Raw genomic sequence first — 19,155 nt, 5'->3', positions numbered from 1 at the left:
ACACTGGCCATGTTCAGGCAATCAAATTTGAGTCCGATTTGCTGGAATAAATATGAATGAACTTCATGCACCTGCCTGTATCACTTTTCTTCTTCCCCTTGAATGAACAGGGAAATGTCAGGCAGCTGCAGTTAACCATAGTTTCCCATTATATATGAACTGGGAAACTAGGGTTATTTGATTCCAAATGAGCCAAAATATGAATCTATCTTAAACTATGACATCATATTATAGCTTGTTTGGTAGCTATTGGCCACGGTTTCTCAGTTCAGATGTTAGAGGAAGCTATGCCTAACTGCTACTTCCTACCATAGCTGTCAACTTTTCCCTTTACTTGTGAGGAATCCTATTCGGAATAAGAGAATTTCCCTTTAAAAAGGGGAAACGTTGACAGCTATGCTTCCTACTTGCTTCCACATTTGTGTTGACGGTTCATGAATCTTGTTCATATTTTGGCAAACTAATCTGAGATTTGATTGTCTAAGCAAGACCACTGAACCTGTGAGTCATGCCTTCAAAGCCCACCTTGGCCATTGGCTTGCTATGGAAAAGCTTGCAAAGGTTTTCTCCATATCTGTTTCTTACCTGTAAAATGGAAGCTAAATGGCATTGGCCTAGCATTTAATTTATGAGAACATATTGTTGTGATTGTCTCTGGATGAACAAAATCCCTGTGTCTAGGTGGAGAGAGTAAATATTCAGCGTACCAAGACCTTATTGGCTTAAGCCAAATTACTTTTGCACCCAAATCCTTGCCGAGCTCTGAAAAGTATCTAGTGACAGAACTAAGTCCACCATCTGGGAGAAGGCAGCCTAACGTAGCAAATATTGAGATAGGCATGCATAGTTCCCAATATTGCATCACTGAAAGATACTCCCCCCCTCCCAATATATGTGTGTGTTTTAATTTTAGGTGTAGTGATTATCTACCACTGATGTAGTCCCTTGTGGACAACACGGTCTTGGCGGTAGCAGCATATTTGGCAACATTCCTGCTTTAAACAGAAGGGAAATCTAGGTTAACGTTGAGATTTGTACAAGTAACAAAGGGTAAATTGACTAGGGGGTTTCTGTCTTGACCTGCATATTGAAAATATTTGTTCTCTTTGGTATTTTGGGAAGGAGCAGGGTGGCCTCTTAAACTCATTTTATGAGTTTTTGAGTTGTGGCTCTCACATTTTATCGTATAAACATCCACCTAGACCCATAGGATTTTATTATTATTATTGTTGGGTCACAGTGCTCATTCCATTCAACTTTAGGTGTCCATTATAAAGTGAATTAAAACTCCTTTTCTGGATTGGACAGTTTGATTGCCTTTAGTCCTCTTTAAAATGTAAGCATATACTCAGTGACAACCCTCACTCCCCCCCCACCACCACCGCAATAACAAACATTACTTATTTACAGAGGTTGTATTGTAATCTTTTAGAGGAGGTTATCTTTTTGAAAGTTCATAGCAAAGAACCTTAATAAATCAATAGGACTGTAGATAATAAACCAAGTTTTATAAATTGGTCACAGTGTTTAAAAGACTTACCCAGAAAAATGGCTCCAAAATAAATTATGTGTTTTTGGTATGGGTATTCTGTTTCGCATCTTCCATCTGTTTTTTTATTTTATTTTCTCCCTATCAAATTTATTTAAATTTATTTAAATACCCTGCCTCTTAATCATGGGGCTATCAAGCAGCTTGAATTTATTCTTCATAATTTTTTTTTTAAAATGCATACTGGGTTTTCAGAAGCCAGGATTGACATCTACCCTGATGGCAAACTAGAAGCGTGGTCCACTCTGTTAAGAACGCACAGCATGATGTCATTAGTTACGGCTTAGTTCTGTGGCAGACTAGTGAAATTTCTGATGAAGTGCTTGCACTAAATCAAGAAAGCTCATTGAATTGAGGCTCATATTATCCCACATGTCTGCAACGAAAATAGGGATACCCTAAGGAAAAGTGGGGCATTCTGGGATCATCAGAAACCAGGATGGCTTCTGTAAATCTAGGACTCTCATTGCAAAATAGGGACGCTTGGAGAGTCTGGAAGATCTGTCAGGATCCATATAGCAGGGGGAACCCTTTCTAAGACAATTAAGGCCCTTCAGAAATTTGGTTCCAGCCCTGGAACTGTCCCTGGAAAATAGGAACACTTGGAGGGTTTGCAAACATGACTCATCTGCCAGCTGTACCTAAAGAAACTCTTAGCAGCCTCTACTAGCCTTACAGCAGTCACAAAATTAAAAGACGCCTGCTTCTTGGGAGAAAAGCAATGACAAACCTAGACAGCATCTTAAAAAGCAGAGACATCACCTTGCCAACTAAGATCCGTATGGGAAAAGCTATGGTTTTCCCAGTAGTGATGTATGAAAGTGAAAGCTGGACCATAAAGAAGGCTGATCGCCGAAGGATTGATGCTTTCGAATTATGGTGCTGAAGGAGACTCTTGAGAGTCCCATGGACTGCAAGAAGATCAAACCTCTCCATTCTGAAGAAAATCAGCCCTGAGTGCTCACTGGAAGGACAGATCCTGAAGCTGAGACTCCAATACTTTGGCCACCTCATGAAAAGAGAAGACTCCCTGGAAAAGACCCTGATGTTGGGAAAGATGGAGGGCACAAGGAGAAGGGGATGACAGAGGACGAGATGGTTGGACAGTGTTCTCGAAGCTACGAACATGAGTCTGACCAAACTGCGGGAGGCAGTAGAAGACAGAAGTGCCTGGTGTGCCCTGGTCCATGGGGTCATGAAGAGTCGGACACGACTAAACGACTAAACAACAACAACAACAACTAGCCTTACCACTATCAGATAAATGCTGAACATAAGAAGTTGCCCTAATAAGAAGTCAGACCCACTGGTTCATCTAACTCAGTACTGTCTCCACTGGCTGGCAGTGGCTGTCTAGAGTTTCAGACAAGGGCTGTCTCTCAGCTCTACCTGGAGATTCTCTACCACTGAGCTATGTCTCTTCCCTTCCCCCTCTGCCTTGGAAATCCAACTGGAGAGGAATTTCCTGCATTGCAGTTGCTCAGTCTTCATTCAGCTACTAATTCTACTCTTAAGAGACCTGGCCCGCTGAGGTATATGATTCCAGTTGCTGAAATAGGGAATACCAAAGGAATCCATTGCTTTCTTCTTCTGCTGCATACCACACACCTTCTGCTTTCTTTGTTTCTTTCACCCACTACAACTATTTTTCAACCTTTTTTTTCTGTGGAAATTTTTTTTTGGGGGGGGGGTTAGGAACTCATACCCAAGCCAACGAAAAGATTGATCCCGCAGCTACATTTGTTTCCTTCTCGTACTGGCTAAGGAAAACTGGTTACACATAGATCTAAATCAGGCCTGTATAACTTTGAAATCCGCCCAGCCAAATACAGCCAGTAGCCAGCACATTTTGTGGCCTTTTAGGTGCTTGACAGTACCTGTATTTTTGCAGTCCCAGGGAGGTGGAAGAAACTGAAAGTTTACTGAGCTGTTAGTGGGCTGCTGCAGATTTTTGATGATCTGTGTTTGGTTGGTAAGTTGCTAGTTGTGCAGGTAAAAAAGTTAAAAGGTAAAGGACCCCTGGATGGTTAAGTCCAGTCAAAGGCGACTATGGAGTTGTGGTGCGCATCTCACTTTTCAGGCCAAGGGAACCGCCGTTTGTCCACAGACAGCTTTCTGGGTCATGTAGCCAGCATAACTAAACCGCTTCTGGCACAACGGAATACCGTGACGGAAACCAGAGCGCACGGAAATGTTGTTTACCTTCCGACTGCAGTGGTACCTATTTATCTACTTGCACTGGTGTGCTTTCAAACTGCTAGGTTGGCAGGATCTTGGACAGAGCAATGGGAGCTCACCCCATCGAGCAGATTCAAATTGTGGACCTTCCGATCGGCAAGCCCAAGAGGCTCAGTGGTTTAGACCACAGCACTGCCTCTTAACTATAAAATATTAACATAGTAAGATGGACAAGACCAGATTTTGGTGCAGTATATGGAATATTAACACGACCCATTGGACCTTGCCATTTTCAGGTTTGGTGCTGTCTCTGATCCAATTGTACCTGACTTTCTTGTGTTAGCCAGCTTCCCCTTTCTTGGGAACCAGTTCAATCTTTCTCCACAACTGTGGTGTTATTATTCCTCTGATGCTCATCAAGCTGTAAAGACTGGCTCAAACTTTTCCTGGCATTTTCTTGTGTTTTGCCCTCCAAACTGTGTTTCTATCTGCGTGCAACAGAAATGTCGCTGGTTTTTTAAAAAAGAAATATTAATAATAATTATTATTGTGACCACTTGTTCGCTGCAAATACCTAATTAGAGGAAGCTAAAAATGGTTGCATCTGAATAAGAAACAATAATAAAATGTTCTGAGTATTGCACTGAAAATCAGCATGAGTTGGGAGATTAGCTGTGTTGCCAAGATTTAACAGCTGGAACAAAATAGAATGAAATTAGTATTTCAGCTTACTCTTTCCATGGTTTGAAAATATGCCTCCCTTTGGTGTTAGTGGCTGGGCTGCAGCCTGTTGTTAGTGCCTGGATTCAAGTGAGGGGAAGGAAAGCATCTTGGCATCTAAAAGGCAACATGCTTACTGCCTTTGATCCAGTTGAATGTTGCCAAACTGCATGGAGAGTGTTCTGATGCCTAACCATTGGAAATTAGGTTAATTATAACACAGAATCCCTGGGGGGTGAAAACATGAGTTACGGTCTTATATAGTCTGCACACCTGGATGGAGCAAGCGAGAAAAATGTAGCCTCAAATAAAAAGAAACAATAGCAAAACAAGCATCCCCATTGCATTCCTAACCAAACAGGAGTCTGAACCATTAGTTAAAGTGGCAGCACCACTAGGCTCTATGGGAACATCTATATGCTTAATATTGCATTGATGTTTAATGCTCCTATACTAAACTTGCTGATGTATCAGCCAGCACATAAAGGCTTAACAGAAGTGTAGTGTCCTGGTCAAGGAAACTACAGTGATACCTCGGGTTAAGAACTTAATTCATTCCGGAATGAATGGGGCCGCCTGCTGCCGCTGTGCTGCTGCTGCACGATTTCTGTTCTCATCCTGAAGCAAAGTTCTAAACCCAAGGTACTATTTCTGGGTTAGCAGAGTCTGTAACCTGAAGCGTCTGTAACCCAAGGTACCACTGTAATAGTATTCTGCCTTGGTCAGACCACAACTGGAATGCTGTGTCCAGCTCTGGGCATCACAATTCAAACAGGATATTGACAAGCTGCAATGTGTGCTGAGGAAGCCCACCAAGATGGTCAAGGGCCTGGAAACCAGGCCTTATGAGGAACAGTTGAGGGAATTTACCAGTTTAACCTGGTAAAGAGGAGACTGAGAGATGATATGATAGCCATCTTCAAATAGCTAAAGGGTTGTCACACTGAAGATGGAACAAGCTTGCTTTCTCCAATGGATTCAAGTTACAAGAAAGGTGATTTTGACCAATCAGGAAGAAATTTCTGATAGTAAGAGAACGGACTCCCATGGGAGGTGATGGACTCTCCTTCCTTGGAAGTTTTTAGGCAGAGGTTGGATGGCCATCTGTCATGGATGCTTTAGCTGAGATTCCTGCATTGTAGAGGGTCTGCTAGTTGGGCAGATACCTCAGGGTATCTTCTGTGATTCTATGAAACACCTGTCAGCTATCCTGACTCCAAAATATTAGCTTTTGTGCATACCATTATGTTTATTTCTTACTTTTTTGTATATTCCACATTTGTACATTCCCTATAAGACATGGGCGGAAGTCAAAGCATAGTGCTAACATCTGACCTAGATTTTTTTTTTAGCATGATGCTGTGTTCTGAGAATATTAATGTTTACAGATTAGGCTTTAGCATTATACTAAAGTATGACTGATTAAAGTGCACATTATATACATGGTTATATTTATGGCTTTTTCATAGGTTAAGTACCCTGAAATTATATGTGGTCATAAACTTCATAAGTAAGTAGCTGTCAAATTTCAGGAAGCATAATACAGAAGGTTGTTAAGAAGCCAATGTATGATGTGTTTTAAATCAGAAATCACACGGAAGTTTGTGTGTGTGTGTGTGTGTGTGTGTGTGCGTGCGTGCGTGCGTGTGCTGCTTTTTAAAGAAACGTATGAGGAATAAATCTTTATTGTTCAGTTCAGTTGACTCTTTTTGCAGTTCTTTAATGTAGCACCTGCATTTCCTGTCTGTGAATAATGATTCATTTTTGGAATGCCCCAAAAGAGTGGTTCAAAAGTGTGTCTGCAGGCTCAATTCAGAAGAACAAAACCAGGTTCCCAAGCTGTACACTTACTGCACTTTTAAAGATATTCCATTCACAGTCTGTTTGGTTTGTAATTCAAGTCATTCCAGGCCAAAGTTAATGGTTAGACCACAGCCACCTGAAATTTTGCTTCAGGGCTGAAGCCTAGCCAGATTGCAAATGGAGGAAAGCACTTGAGGTTTGCAAAATGCAGTTAATATGAAATTGTGGACTATGTTTTCTGTGGAGGCATGAAGCAAAGCCTATGATAGCCAAACATAAAATATGCCCATATTACTTAAATAGAAAGTTCATATGGTTTCTTGATAACGTATTAGTTTTGCAATGGGGAAAGAATAGTGGATAATATAGAATGTGTTGGGGCAATTTTGCTAGGGTGGATAGGTTTTGATATAGATTCAAGACTGGGCTTCTGTACCATTTTAAATAAAGGTAAAGGTAAAGGGACCCCTGACCATTAGGTCCAGTCGTGACCGACTCTGGGGTTGCGGCGCTCATCTCGCTTTATTGGCCGAGGGAGCCGGCGTACAGCTTCCGGGTCATGTGGCTGCGAAGGGGTGAGCTCCCGTTGCTTGTTCCCAGCTCCTGCCAACCTAGCAGTTCAAAAGCACATCAAAGTGCAAGTAGATAAATAGGTACCACTCTGGCGGGAAGGTAAACGGTGTTTCCGTGCGCTGCTCTGGTTCACCAGAAGCAGCTTAGTCATGCTGGCCACATGACCCGGAAGCTGTATGCCGGCTCCCTTGGCTAAGAAAGCGAGATGAGCGCTGCCACCCCAGAGTCGGTCACGACTGGACCTAATGGTCAGGGGTCCCTTTACCTTTACCTAAGAAAAAGCAGGACATTCTGGGATCAAATCAGAAACCGGGATGCCTTGGTTAAATCCAGGACTGTCCTTGGAAAACAGGGACACGGGGAGGGTCTGAAAGTGCTTTACTACTGTTTAAGCATATCTAATTATACTTTATGCTCTCACCCTTAATCAATTTAACAACAAAAAAGACCTGCACTTCTGCCTTCTATTCTTAGAAAGTAGGAAAGCCTCTGGTCTTATTGACAATGAGGAAAAGACATGGGGTGCCCTTTTATTGAACACTCTGTGTCTCCAGGTGAGGCGAGGGGGAGATAAAATACCAATGCTTTATTAATACCTTATTGCTGCTGTGGTCGTTATCATTGCAAATCACAGTGCTGAATACACACACACACATATACATATACATTATACATAATACATAATACATAAAATACATAATACACACACACACACACACACACACACACACACACACTCCCCAATCACCAGTAACAAACACTTGTCACTTATGGATGAATCTTGTCACTTTCACTTTTTACAATAAAATACTACAAAAGATTAAATTATGCTTTGAAATTGCGGTGTGGTAGAACACTGATTCGCACATATGTGGAGATGAGTGTTGCTGAATTTGATAGAGGTTTGCTTTGAAGTACATGTTCCCTTGACTTCTAAAGGACACCTTGGTATCTTGAACAATCTGTTTAAAATGCTGGTCAAAAATCTCTTTTAAATAGTGACTTGTCCCTTGTAACACTTCTTCTAACATAACATTTAGTTCCCATCCTGCTCTTCTCTTGTTTTCTTTGGTTTTGCTTGCACTGACAAAACCTCCTGAACTGAGATTTGAGGCTAAGGTTGAAAGGTGCCGGGTTAACCCTTTTATTGCTGTAATTGCCCCTCCATTCAGAAGTTTAATGCTATGTGTGGTAAGATGTGGTAAGTTGCTGGCTCTTTCAAGAACAAGTCTTCTGTGAAGTAAGATCATAAACGTAATAATAATAATAATAATAATAATAATAATAATAATAGGCTTTTCTGGGAACTCAGTGTGTGTTTGGTAAGTGTTTCACCAGGAAAGGAGCTGGAAGTATAATGAGAGCAAAGTTTGGGGGCAGGAACAGGGACACATCTAAAAATGTTTACTTGTAAGTCACTTTGGCTTGCCCTCATCAAGATAAAGTGCCCAAAAAGATTTGACTGACAAGTGTAAGTAATGACGCAAAAGCAATTGAGCGACATATTTCTGTTATTGACAACTGTCTGATAAGTTTAGCATGGAGAATAGTTGGAGCTTTGAAATGTAAACTATGTTCACATGAGCCTAATTCAGCTCTATATCAGCAATGAGGGAAGCTGCCATCCGGGCACAGCCTAACTGCATAAATCTCCTGGACCCAGAGGCGGCCCAAGGCGTTTTTGCGCCTGGGGCGAAACGTCCACTGCTGCCCCTGTGATGGAGCAGGGGTTGTGAGGCTCTACAAGGGCTTCGCCCCAAGGAAAACCCCTTGCAAACCTTGCCACCCCACCAGTGGCAAAGCTGGGTGCTAGAATGCAATGGGAGGCATTACGCAGAGCTTTGCCCCACGTGGAGTGGCTGAAAGCCTGCCTGTCACCAAAACTAGGTGAGATGGAGGTGTTCTGGACAGCTTTGCCACTGGCCTCTCTCCACCCCTAGGGATGGGGGGGGGGTGTCAGGATGCTGTCAGCGGCTCCTGGCTAGTTGCCCAGGAAAGTATAAAGACAAGGAAAAACTTCTTACCACCCTTTTTTATTTCAAAATTTACAAAGAGAGGTTATAGAACCCAGCCTCTTGGATAATGGTGTTGTCTTGGTGAATCGCCACACCCTGTCTCTCCCACTTCCTCATTCATCTCTCTTATGGGTGCTGCTACGTGCCCTCTGTCTTTGAGCTCTTTGCTCTCCTACTTTTAAGGCTCGCCAGCCTCTGGGAGATGGAGGGTCTGGAATACTTTCTAATGATGTGTCAGCCGGTTGTTGTTCTGGCTCTCCCATGATTTCCCAACTTTCCCCCTCATCTGCCTCTGAGCTCCTACCTCCCTCAAACCCCTCTTGTAAATCTATACTGCCTTTCTCTTCCTTCTCTCTGGAGGGGTCAGGATGGGGAGGCAGGTCTCCACCATTCCTCTGCTGCCCAGTCCCTGACACTGGGAGACCAGTGGCAAAGCAGAGCTACTCTGGTGGCAGCAAAAGTGGCAGGACAGGTGGGGTGCTGCATTTCTGCCACCGAAGGCAGCTGCTTCACCCTGCCTTATCTGTGGGCCAACTGGCTACTCCCCATTTTGAAAAGCGTTCTTATTTCTTTCTGAGAAGGGATCTGCTCAGTTGATGCACGGCTGCTCTCATCTGTGCTGCCTGACAGGTTTTCCTTTTTTTCTGTGTTGGAAGAAGCCCTTCCGGCATGGGATATGAGGTTGCTACATGAGTTATTTGTCCAGTGGACTTTGACTGCTACTTGCCTAATGGACTCAATCTGGGGTAGCTGACCTGCAGCCTTCTGGGTGTCTCCTGTTTTCCTTGACCAGTGGCCATACTGGCTGGGGCTCACATAAGTTGTAGTCCAACAACATCTGGAGGGATCGTACTAGCTGCCCCTGGACTAAGCAAATACACAAAGTCTAAATTATCTTGACATGATGGTTCTGCACAAGTTAATTAACTGAACCTATGACTTTGAGGAAATGGTTAAGTAGCTAAAGCATGTGTGTGCTACAACTGAAGTCTCTTCATGGAAATTTGCATTTGCTGGCAAAGTGTGGCAACTTCAGTCAATCATCAGTGGGAAGTGGGTGTCATTAAGATAATGTCTAATCCATATGTTGGAGAGGGAAGTGGCTGTATGACTAGACAGTGCATATTTCCAAAACATAGATGCAAAAGTTAGACATCTCCCTGCCTTTCCCCCCTATTTATAGAAGCTTTAAAAAACTTTTCCAGCTATCCCTCTACCTGCTGTTCTTCTTAATGACTTCCCTGGATCCTTGCCCTGCGACAGGCCACAGCTGCTTAGCTACGTAGCTTCTGCAGTTTAAGAAATCTTTAAGTATGTGAGCAAGGAAAAAGCGGGATATTAAGCAGGGCTAGTCTGATGTGTGACAGGCGATTGCTATATGCATATTGAAGGATAGGTTTGCGTGCAGCTAGTTGATGTAGTGACACTCTTTATAGGCAGAGTTGATGTGGCTAGATTTCATGTCATCCATATTGGCTCAGGGGGGCTCAGGGTTCAAGCATTTCCATGGCAATTTCCTGCTCTGTTTTAAAAACATATCTCATATGAAATGCATTTGCTCCCTGATAAGGCAATGTGCCTGTTGTCTTTGTCCATAGAGTTTTCTTGGCTGGGATACTGGAGTGGCTTACCGGTTCCTGCTCCAGATGGATCACGTTTGGTCGAAACTCTCCACTATGACCTGTCCACCTTGGGTGGCCCTGCATGGCATAGCTCATAGCTTCTCTGAGTTATTCAAGCCCCTTCGCCACAGCAAGCAGTGATCCATGAAGGTGAAAGAGGAGAGCGCAAAATATGGTCTGAAGCTCAACATCAAAAAAACTAAGACCATGCCCACTGGTCCTATCACCTCCTGGCAGATAGAAGGGGAAGAAATGAAGGCAGTGAAAGATTTTACCTTCTTGGGCTCCATGATCACTACAGATGGTGACAGCAGTCACGAAATTAAAAGACGCCTGCTTCTTGGGAGAAAAGCAATGACAAACCTAGCTGTAATGTAAAGGGAATTATACGTTAAAATAAGTTATATCAATGTTGCAACAAGGATTTTGCTGAATTAAGAATTTGAACTGGAATACAAAACGGGGAGGTGAGAGGAGGTCCGGGATATAAGGTAATGGAAATAAGAATTGGGAATTATACTTGTTTTGTTTTGTCTTAGATGTGTATTTTTGTATTATTATTTTTTTGTCTATTGTTTTTCTTTGTGTATAAAATTGGAAAATCTTAATAAATATTTATATATATATAAAAAAGAAAAGCAATGACAAACCTAGACAGCATCTTAAAAAGCAGAGACAACAAAGGTCCATACAGTTAAAGCTATGGTTTTCCCAGTAGTGATGTATGGAAGTGGGAGCTGGACCATAAAGAAGGCTGATCGCCGAAGAATTGATGCTTTTGAATTATAGTGCTCTTGAGAGTCCCATGGACTGCAAGAAGATCAAACCTATCCATTCTGAAGGAAATCAGCCCTGAGTGCTCACTGGAAGGACAGATCCTGAAGCTGAGGCTTCAATACTTTGGCCACCTCATGAGAAGAGAAGACTCCCTGGAAAAGACCCTGATGTTGGGAAAGATGGAGGGCACAAGGAGAAGGGGACGACAGAGGACGAGATGGTTGGACAGTGTTCTTGAAGCTACCAGCATGAGTTTGACCCAACTGCGGGAGGCAGTGGAAGACAGGAGTGCCTGGCGTGCTCTGGTCCATGGGGTCATGAAGAGTCGGACACGACTAAATGACTAAACAACAACAACAACAAGGCAATGTGTGTTTGTAATATTCAGAGTGATGTGTGCTGACATAGTTTATTGCATTCTGTCAAAGGGTACTGCTGGTTGCTTAGAAAGGAATAGGTGACCTCCCAATTTATTTTTTTAAGCCTCTCACAAGAAAATAAGCGTTACCTTGAGAAAGGGGAAGGAGGTGGCAGAGGGCAGGAGAAGCTCCACAAGGCTTCTTCTCAATGGCAAATGTTACTCTCCACCACTGGAAAATGTTACTTCCCCCTTGATAATGGGACTTACCTATAAGTCCATTGAATTTCTCCTTTGTTTCAAATGAAGCACAGAGTGTTCTGCTGTATTTCCTGCAAAGCAATCAGATCCTGCAATAAATAATGTGCAAAGCATGATATCTGCTATGGAGGAGTGGTTCTGCAGGATTTGTGCTGAAGACCTGCAAATCTGCTTACTACCAAAGATACTTTTGGAGATGGAGAATATATTTTTTCTGGGTCTTTCTAAAGTTATCCAGCTCTATTTTTATCTCCAGTTTGGCTTCTGTCAGTGTATGCTACCGCCTGATTTTGGGAGGGTTTATTTATGAATTTATGAAATGTCCTCTTCTGGTGAAGGATTTCCTCTCCACTCTCTTTCTTGAAGGGCAGCAGAAATGTGTAGACTAAGAACTTTAGCATCCCCTTATAATTTATCCTGAGTTGGGATGATCCTTGGTCACTGAATAAAGTACAAGTCAGCTTGTTGTCTGCAATAGTCTCTCTACTTGAAATAAACACAAGAAAAGAAAAGAGTTTATTTGCGTACCCAAAAGGAACTCAATCCAGAATAACAAAGTTGAGTGTGTGCAGTGATCTCAACTGGTGTATGAGGGTGAACTTTTTGTTTTGTATGGAGGCGCTTTCAGTTATGGTGTATTTGGTGTATATACAGTGGTACCTCGGGTTACATACGCTTCATGTTACATATGCTTTAGGTTACAGACTCTGCTAACCCAGAAATAGTACCTCAGGTTAAGAACTTGCTTCAGGATGAGACCAGAAATTGTGCTCCGGTGGCGTGGAGGCAGCAGGAGGCCCCATTAGCTAAAGTGGTGCTTCAGGTTAAGAACTGTTTCAGGTTAAGAACGGACCTCCGGAATGAATTAAGTACTTAACCTGAGGTACCACTGTAATTGGTTTAATTGACACTGAAATGGGAATGGCTTTGTGTATTGAAGAAGGCTTTAACATGGGGCTTTTCCTTGGGGCTATATTGAATCCAAGAAGAGCACTCTGAGCTCTTGCTGAGTTGATAAGTAACCAATTCTTGTTTTCTGCTAGCTATCATTTGAGTGTTGTAACCTTAGATCAGGTGGCAAAGGTATTGAGCTGCAAATTTGCCATCTTGAAAGGGTGGTGGCTGATAGTTTTTCTCTGAACTCCAATGAACACAATAGGCTGTCAAATGGTTCTCCGAGAGTTATATAGCCTAAGACCAGTGAAGGCTGGGATGCAGATTGTGGGGGAGAGACACAATTTGGATTTTCGGAATTAGCTTTTACTTCTAAGATGCTGAGCCTTTGCTGCACAGCACAAGACATAGTATGGATATTTGGGGCATATCATTTGATGTATTTTGCTCTGTTTTTGAAGAGTTCTGCAAGTAAAAGTTTGAAAAATGTTTTTATGGGTCTGGACAATGTTTATTTTAAAAAGGAGTCAGTTCTTATGAATCCAATCACTACATCTTAATGTTTTAATGTTGTATTTTAATCTTGTTTTTTAAGTTGTATTTTAATCAACTTGTTTTTATTATTGGTTGTTAGCTGCCCTGAGCCCGGTCTTAAGTTGTTGTTGTTGTTGTTGTTGTTGTTGTTGTTGTTGTTGTTGTTGTTGTTGTTGCTGCTGCTGCTGCTGCTGCTGCTGCTGTGCAATATTGATATCAGCAGCAGTTTTTTTTACCACCTGAAGAAGTACAGCCTAGGCATAGTTTAATCCACCTCAGTGAGAACTAGGGCCTTATATGTGCCTAACTCAAGAGATATTCATTTGTAGTATCTGTATCAAACTTTATTTCGGTCACAGACCAGTATATGGATGCATTTGATTCCATTGATGTTTTCTCACTGCCCATCATAAACAACTAAAACTTGCACCCTCCATCTCTATTTGATTTGATACTTGGTTAATTACCAATTTTTTCAAGAGCAGAAGGAACCATGAAGCCATCCTGACAGCTAGCAAGTCAAACATAAATTGACATTTGATTCTTAAAAACATGTTACTTTGCTACTCAGCTGCAATATTACTAACATATGCTAGAAGAAGGGCCACGAATTTGAAGAGTATGTTCACGGCTCTTATTTTCTATTTTGTGACAAATTGCAGACACATTTAAGTAACAGCCAGCCATGTCCACATATAGTATTTATTTTCATTTACAATAAGAAACTTTTTCCAAGACTTGGGAGGGTATCCATAGACGATTATAATTAAGGAGGCATCAAATAATATGCAGGATTGCATAGGACAATAATTATAAATTGTATAGGACAATATTATTCTCCCCCCCCCCCGTGTCCCATTAATTTAATATTCCCATCTGGTATCCAACAGTAGTTGCAATGAAAACTTTTCCACATGGAGGTTTAAAAAGCAACTCCCTGTCTGTTCACTGGGGTGAATTAAAGAGATGTAAATGCCTTATAAAATGCTAAGCAACATTATGGTCTTTGCAGAAGAATTGGATGTATCAGTCCACAAAGAGTTCCAGCTGTGGAGGCTATGCGGCAGGGGGAAAAACACCTCTTGGCCTCAGCCTTGATTGTCTGCTTCTGAAGTCCTAGATCAAGCAAGCTGAAGATCTTGACCAGATGTGTTCTTCTGGCCAAACACTCTCCCACACAACAAGGTCTCCTATCAGCTTGACAAATCCAATAGAAACTAAATTTGTTCCCGATGGCCAGAAGGAAATAGTACATAGCAAAGGGAGAACATTAGAGTCTTTCAAGTCTTCTCAAGTAGCTGCTTTGCCCCTGAAAGCGAGCTGGCCTGTTCTCTCACCACAGGAAGTTTAGCAAAATCAAATTCTTGAAAAGGTCTCTTGCCATCGTGCCACAAGGCGGGACCCCAAAACACTGTCCCCATGCAACTCTCTGGCACAGAGCAAAACGTGATGACAGCCGAAGCGCAAACACATTAGGAGAATTTAAGCACCAAGAAGGAAATGTGCTGCCCCCACTTGCTCCCACCATCTAGTACTGGAAACTTATCTCTATTCTGAGGAAGGAAACACATACAGGGTGATGCAGGCACACAAACATGGAGAAAGAGATTTCCAAAACAAAACCCTTTAGGGGGTGTCAGCCTCATATAATTTCACAAAATATGTTTAGACAATAAACTCTCTGTGTTTACCCCATCACAAAGAAACAGCTCAATTTTTAGCTCAATTCAGTGTAGAATTGAACAAATACCCTCTTTCAGTCATCCCTGTGTGTTACGAACAGTATGAAAAACTCTGCATACACATTCTGGATAGGATTCACCTAACCAGCCAGGTCAGCATAAACACTGTGATAGGATGTCTGCTTGTGTGGTGGAGCCTCTGCCCCTCTACTTCCCCCTTGTGCAAATAAACTGGGAGGAGGATCAGAAGAACCCTCAGATTCCTAATCCCAAGCCTGCTATTTAAAGTAAAGGTAAAGGGACTCTGGGGTTGCGGCACTCATTTCGCTTTATTGGCCAAGGGAGCCGGCATACAGCTTCCGGGTCATGTGGCCAGCATGACTAAACCACTTCTGGCGAACCAGAGCAGCACACAGAAACACTGTTTACCTTCCCGCTGGAGCGGTACCTATTTATCTACTTGCACTTTGATGTGCTTTCGAACTGCTAGGTTGGCAGGAGCAGGGACCGAGCAACGGGCGCTCACCCCGTCGCGGGGATTCGAACTGTCGACCTTCTGATTGGCAAGTCCTAGGCTCTGTGGTTTAACCCACAGTGCCACCCACGTCCCTGCCTGCTATTTAGAAGTCTTCTAAAATCTTTATCCCAGGTCGTACCTGTCCTGGATCAGAATTGACTTTATGCCTGTGTTGTTGTTTAAAACTTTTAGTGGAACCTTGGTTGCTGAATGCAGTCCGTTCCGGAAGACCATTTGACTTCCAAAACATTTGACAACCGAGGCGCAGTTGCCAGTCGGCAAAATTCCATTGAAAAAATGGAGAAACACGCTTCGGAAGCCATTCAACTTCTGAGCTGAGTTCGAAAACAGAAGCATTCACTTCCAGGTTGTCAGTGTTCGAAAGCCAAAACATTCGACTTCCGAAGTGTTTGACAGTCGAGGTTCCACTGTATACGTATTTGTAGATGCTTTTCAGAATGGTTTTTGCAGGCAATTGTTTTAACTGCTTTATAAATGCTTTTATGTTGTAAATCACTTTCAAGACGTCATATGGGAAGCAATTAGTAAATAATAATAATAATAATAATAATAATAATAATAATAATAATAATAATAATACTACAGTGGTGCCCTGCAAGACGAATGCCTCGCAAGACGAAAAACTCGCTAGACGAAAGGGTTTTCCGTTTTTCGAGGCGCTTCGCAAGATGAATTTCCCTATGGGCTTGCTTCGCAAGACGAAAACGTCTTGCGAGTCTTGCGAGTTAGGAAAGCACTGTATAATGTCTGGAATCGATACAAAGATTTGTTGGAAAGTAAAACCCCCAGGTGGTTGTCACCAATGGAAGCTAAGGCAGTGAAAAAACTTAATATGGACCCTGACTGGCCAAAATATTCTGAAATTTTAGAACAAGAGGGTGAAAAGCTAAAAATTCAGAGTTATGATAAGCTAAAGCATAGAGTTCGAGATTGGTTGCACTACCATCAGATAAATGAGACATTTAAGCAAGACAGGAAATTAGGATTCCAGAAGGAGAGGTCAAAGTTAGAAACAGAACTGTTAGAACCCAATACTAAGAATTTGTCTAGAATGTATAACTTGCTGCTGAAATGGAATACACAAGAAGAAACGGTTAAATCAGCTATGATTAAATGGGCACAGGATATAGGTCATGACATCATGTTTGCTGACTGGGAACAGTTATGGACCACTGGTATTAAGTTTACGGCATGTAGTGCCTTAAAAGAGAACATAATGAAAATGATATATAGGTGGTACATGACCCCAGTCAAGCTTGCAAAGATTTACCATTTGCCCAATAACAATTGCTGGAAATGCAATGAGTCGGAAGGAACCTTCTACCACCTTTGGTGGACCTGCCCAAGGATTAAAGCCTACTGGGAAATGATCTATAATGAAATTAAGAAAGTCCTTAAGTGGACGTTTTTAAAGAAACCGGAGGCTTTTCTCTTGGGCATGGTGGGCCAGTTGGTACCAAAGAAGGATAGGACATTCTTTATGTATGCAACTACAGCGGCAAGAATTCTTTTAGCAAAGTATTGGAAGACGCAAGAACTACCTACTCTGGAAGAATGGCAGACAAAGGTGACCGAATTTATGGGACTGGCAGAGATGACCGGCAGAATCCGTGACCAGAGGAAAGAGGCGGTGGAAGAGGACTGGAAAAAATTTAAAGTATATCTTTAAAACTGCTGCAAAATTGAGGACTGTTAAGATGTTAAGGGGTGAGAAACAGAGAATTACAGCTGTAAATAATAATTTTAGGGAAACTTAAAGAGAACCAATAGAAAAATTGATTAAAGGGTTGCTAAAAAATCTTTTGGAATAAGGATGCAGTGAAAAGGAGGTATGGGGAAGTCATGTTTTATGTTTATTTGTTTTTTCTGTGTTGTGTTTGTTTTCTTTTTTCTTGTTTATTGTTGTGAAAACTAATAAAAATTATTATTTTTTTTTAAAAAAGAAAAACTCGCTAGACGAAAGGGTTTTCCGTTTTTCGAGGCGCTTTGCAAGATGAATTTCCCTATGGGCTTGCTTCGCAAGACGAAAACGTCTTGCGAGTCTTGCGAGTTTTTTCCCTCCCCCCCTTTTTCTAAGCCGCTAATAGCCGCTAAGCCGCTAATAGCCACTAAGCCGCTAATAGCCACTAAGCCGCTAAGCCGCTAATAGCGCTAATCCGCTAAGCCGCTAATAGGGGTGCTTCGCAAGACGAAAAAACCGCAAGACGAAGAGACTCGCGGAACAAATTAATTTTGTCTTGTGAGGCACCACTGTAATAATAATAATAATAATAGGAGCTCAAGATTGAGACTGGAGCTAAGTTTTTCCCCTCTGCATTATAATGTTCTTTTTCCTTCCCCAGGTATCCCAAATGAATTAGGCATTAAAATCTCCAAGTCTTTTATATGAAGGGTAGCACAAGGCTGCTTCTCTTCGGTTTTCGAGCTACCAAGAGGCATACCATCCCTTACTAATACGCCCCAGCAGCATAGACTATGCTCTGCCACTTCAAAGCCAGCTGTAGTAAATAAAGAAGGGAAATGGCTGACAGGGATAACCCACATTGAAATGCATTTGGGAAGTCCTCAATCTTTAATTCTGTATATATGCATCTGACTTCAAAGCAGAGCTGTAATCTGTCAGATACGCCTTCACCTCTGCAAAGAGGAGAGAGAAAATCCTACTGTCAGTCAACGTGATAATTAGATACCACGGTTGTGTATTCAGCATAGTGCTTGCAATCCTTGATCATATGCTGCAATTAGATGCGCAGGCCACATCACCCCATGTCTTTAATTATGAACCCTATCGGGGGGAAATGAGAAGAAAAGACACTTCCCGCCCCCCCCCCCCGAGGATAGAGGATGGGAGTTCTGACTGCTTTTGGCGGGGGGAAGGGTTAAAACATTGAGTGCAAATAAAAATAAGTCTTAAAACATATCAGGAAGGTGAGAAATGTCATACATAAAGTCGCAATAGCTCAAGTAATAAAAGTGAAAGAGCCATAGCAGGTCTGACTGTTGAACTGCAAATGAGGTCTTCTGCTTTTGTAGTGTTTCAATTTAGTAGAAGGGGGGGGAGAGAATGCATCCATGTAGAAAATATTGGGAGCCATGCATCAGTGTTGTCCCCTGTGGCTGATATAAGTGTTGTGAAATTTCAGACATTTGGCATGGAAATCGGACACCAAGGGTATTGCTGCATTCACTGGGCTTGTTCTTCTTCTTTAGGCATTCTGGAAATCCTTGTTTCATCAAGGACTCCTCTTAATCAAGTAATCTTACCAAGAGCAAACAGAGGAACAAGATAGATGAACAGATGAAGCCACAGAGGAAAGGGAAACAAACAGTATGACAAACACAACTCTTGGATCTGAATTGCAGACCCTCCAAGTGTCCCCATATTCCAGGGACAGCTCCGGATTTAAAGAAGACATCCTGGTTTATTATTTGATCCCTGAATGTCTTGCTTTTCCTTAGGATGTGCCTATTTTCATCAGAGCAATGATGGAGGGTATGGTTAAGGTAAAGGGAGCCCGGACTATTAGGTCCAGTCGCGGACGACTCTGGGGTTGTGGCGCTCATTTCGCTTTATTGGCCGAGGGAGCCGGCGTAATGGCAAACCAGAGCAGCGCACGGAAATGCCGTTTACCTTCTAGCCGGAGCGGTACC

General features: G+C 42.3%; 1 long non-coding RNA gene across 1 annotated transcript in view; it reads left to right on the top strand.

Moving 5' to 3' along the window:
• The window catches only part of LOC309338477, a 145,614-nt gene extending 126,800 nt beyond the window's left edge, over positions 1-18,814 (top strand). The window contains exon 4 of the long non-coding RNA XR_014154911.1: positions 18,648-18,814. This is a non-coding gene — a long non-coding RNA (uncharacterized lncRNA). The remainder of the gene's footprint in view (positions 1-18,647) is intronic.
• The last annotated feature ends 341 nt before the right edge of the window (positions 18,815-19,155 follow it).

Source organism: Podarcis erhardii (assembly GCF_964252035.2).
Source record: "Podarcis erhardii genome assembly, chromosome: 3".
Lineage (NCBI taxonomy): Eukaryota > Metazoa > Chordata > Lepidosauria > Squamata > Lacertidae > Podarcis > Podarcis erhardii.
This window is presented reverse-complemented; position numbering and strand designations above follow the sequence as displayed.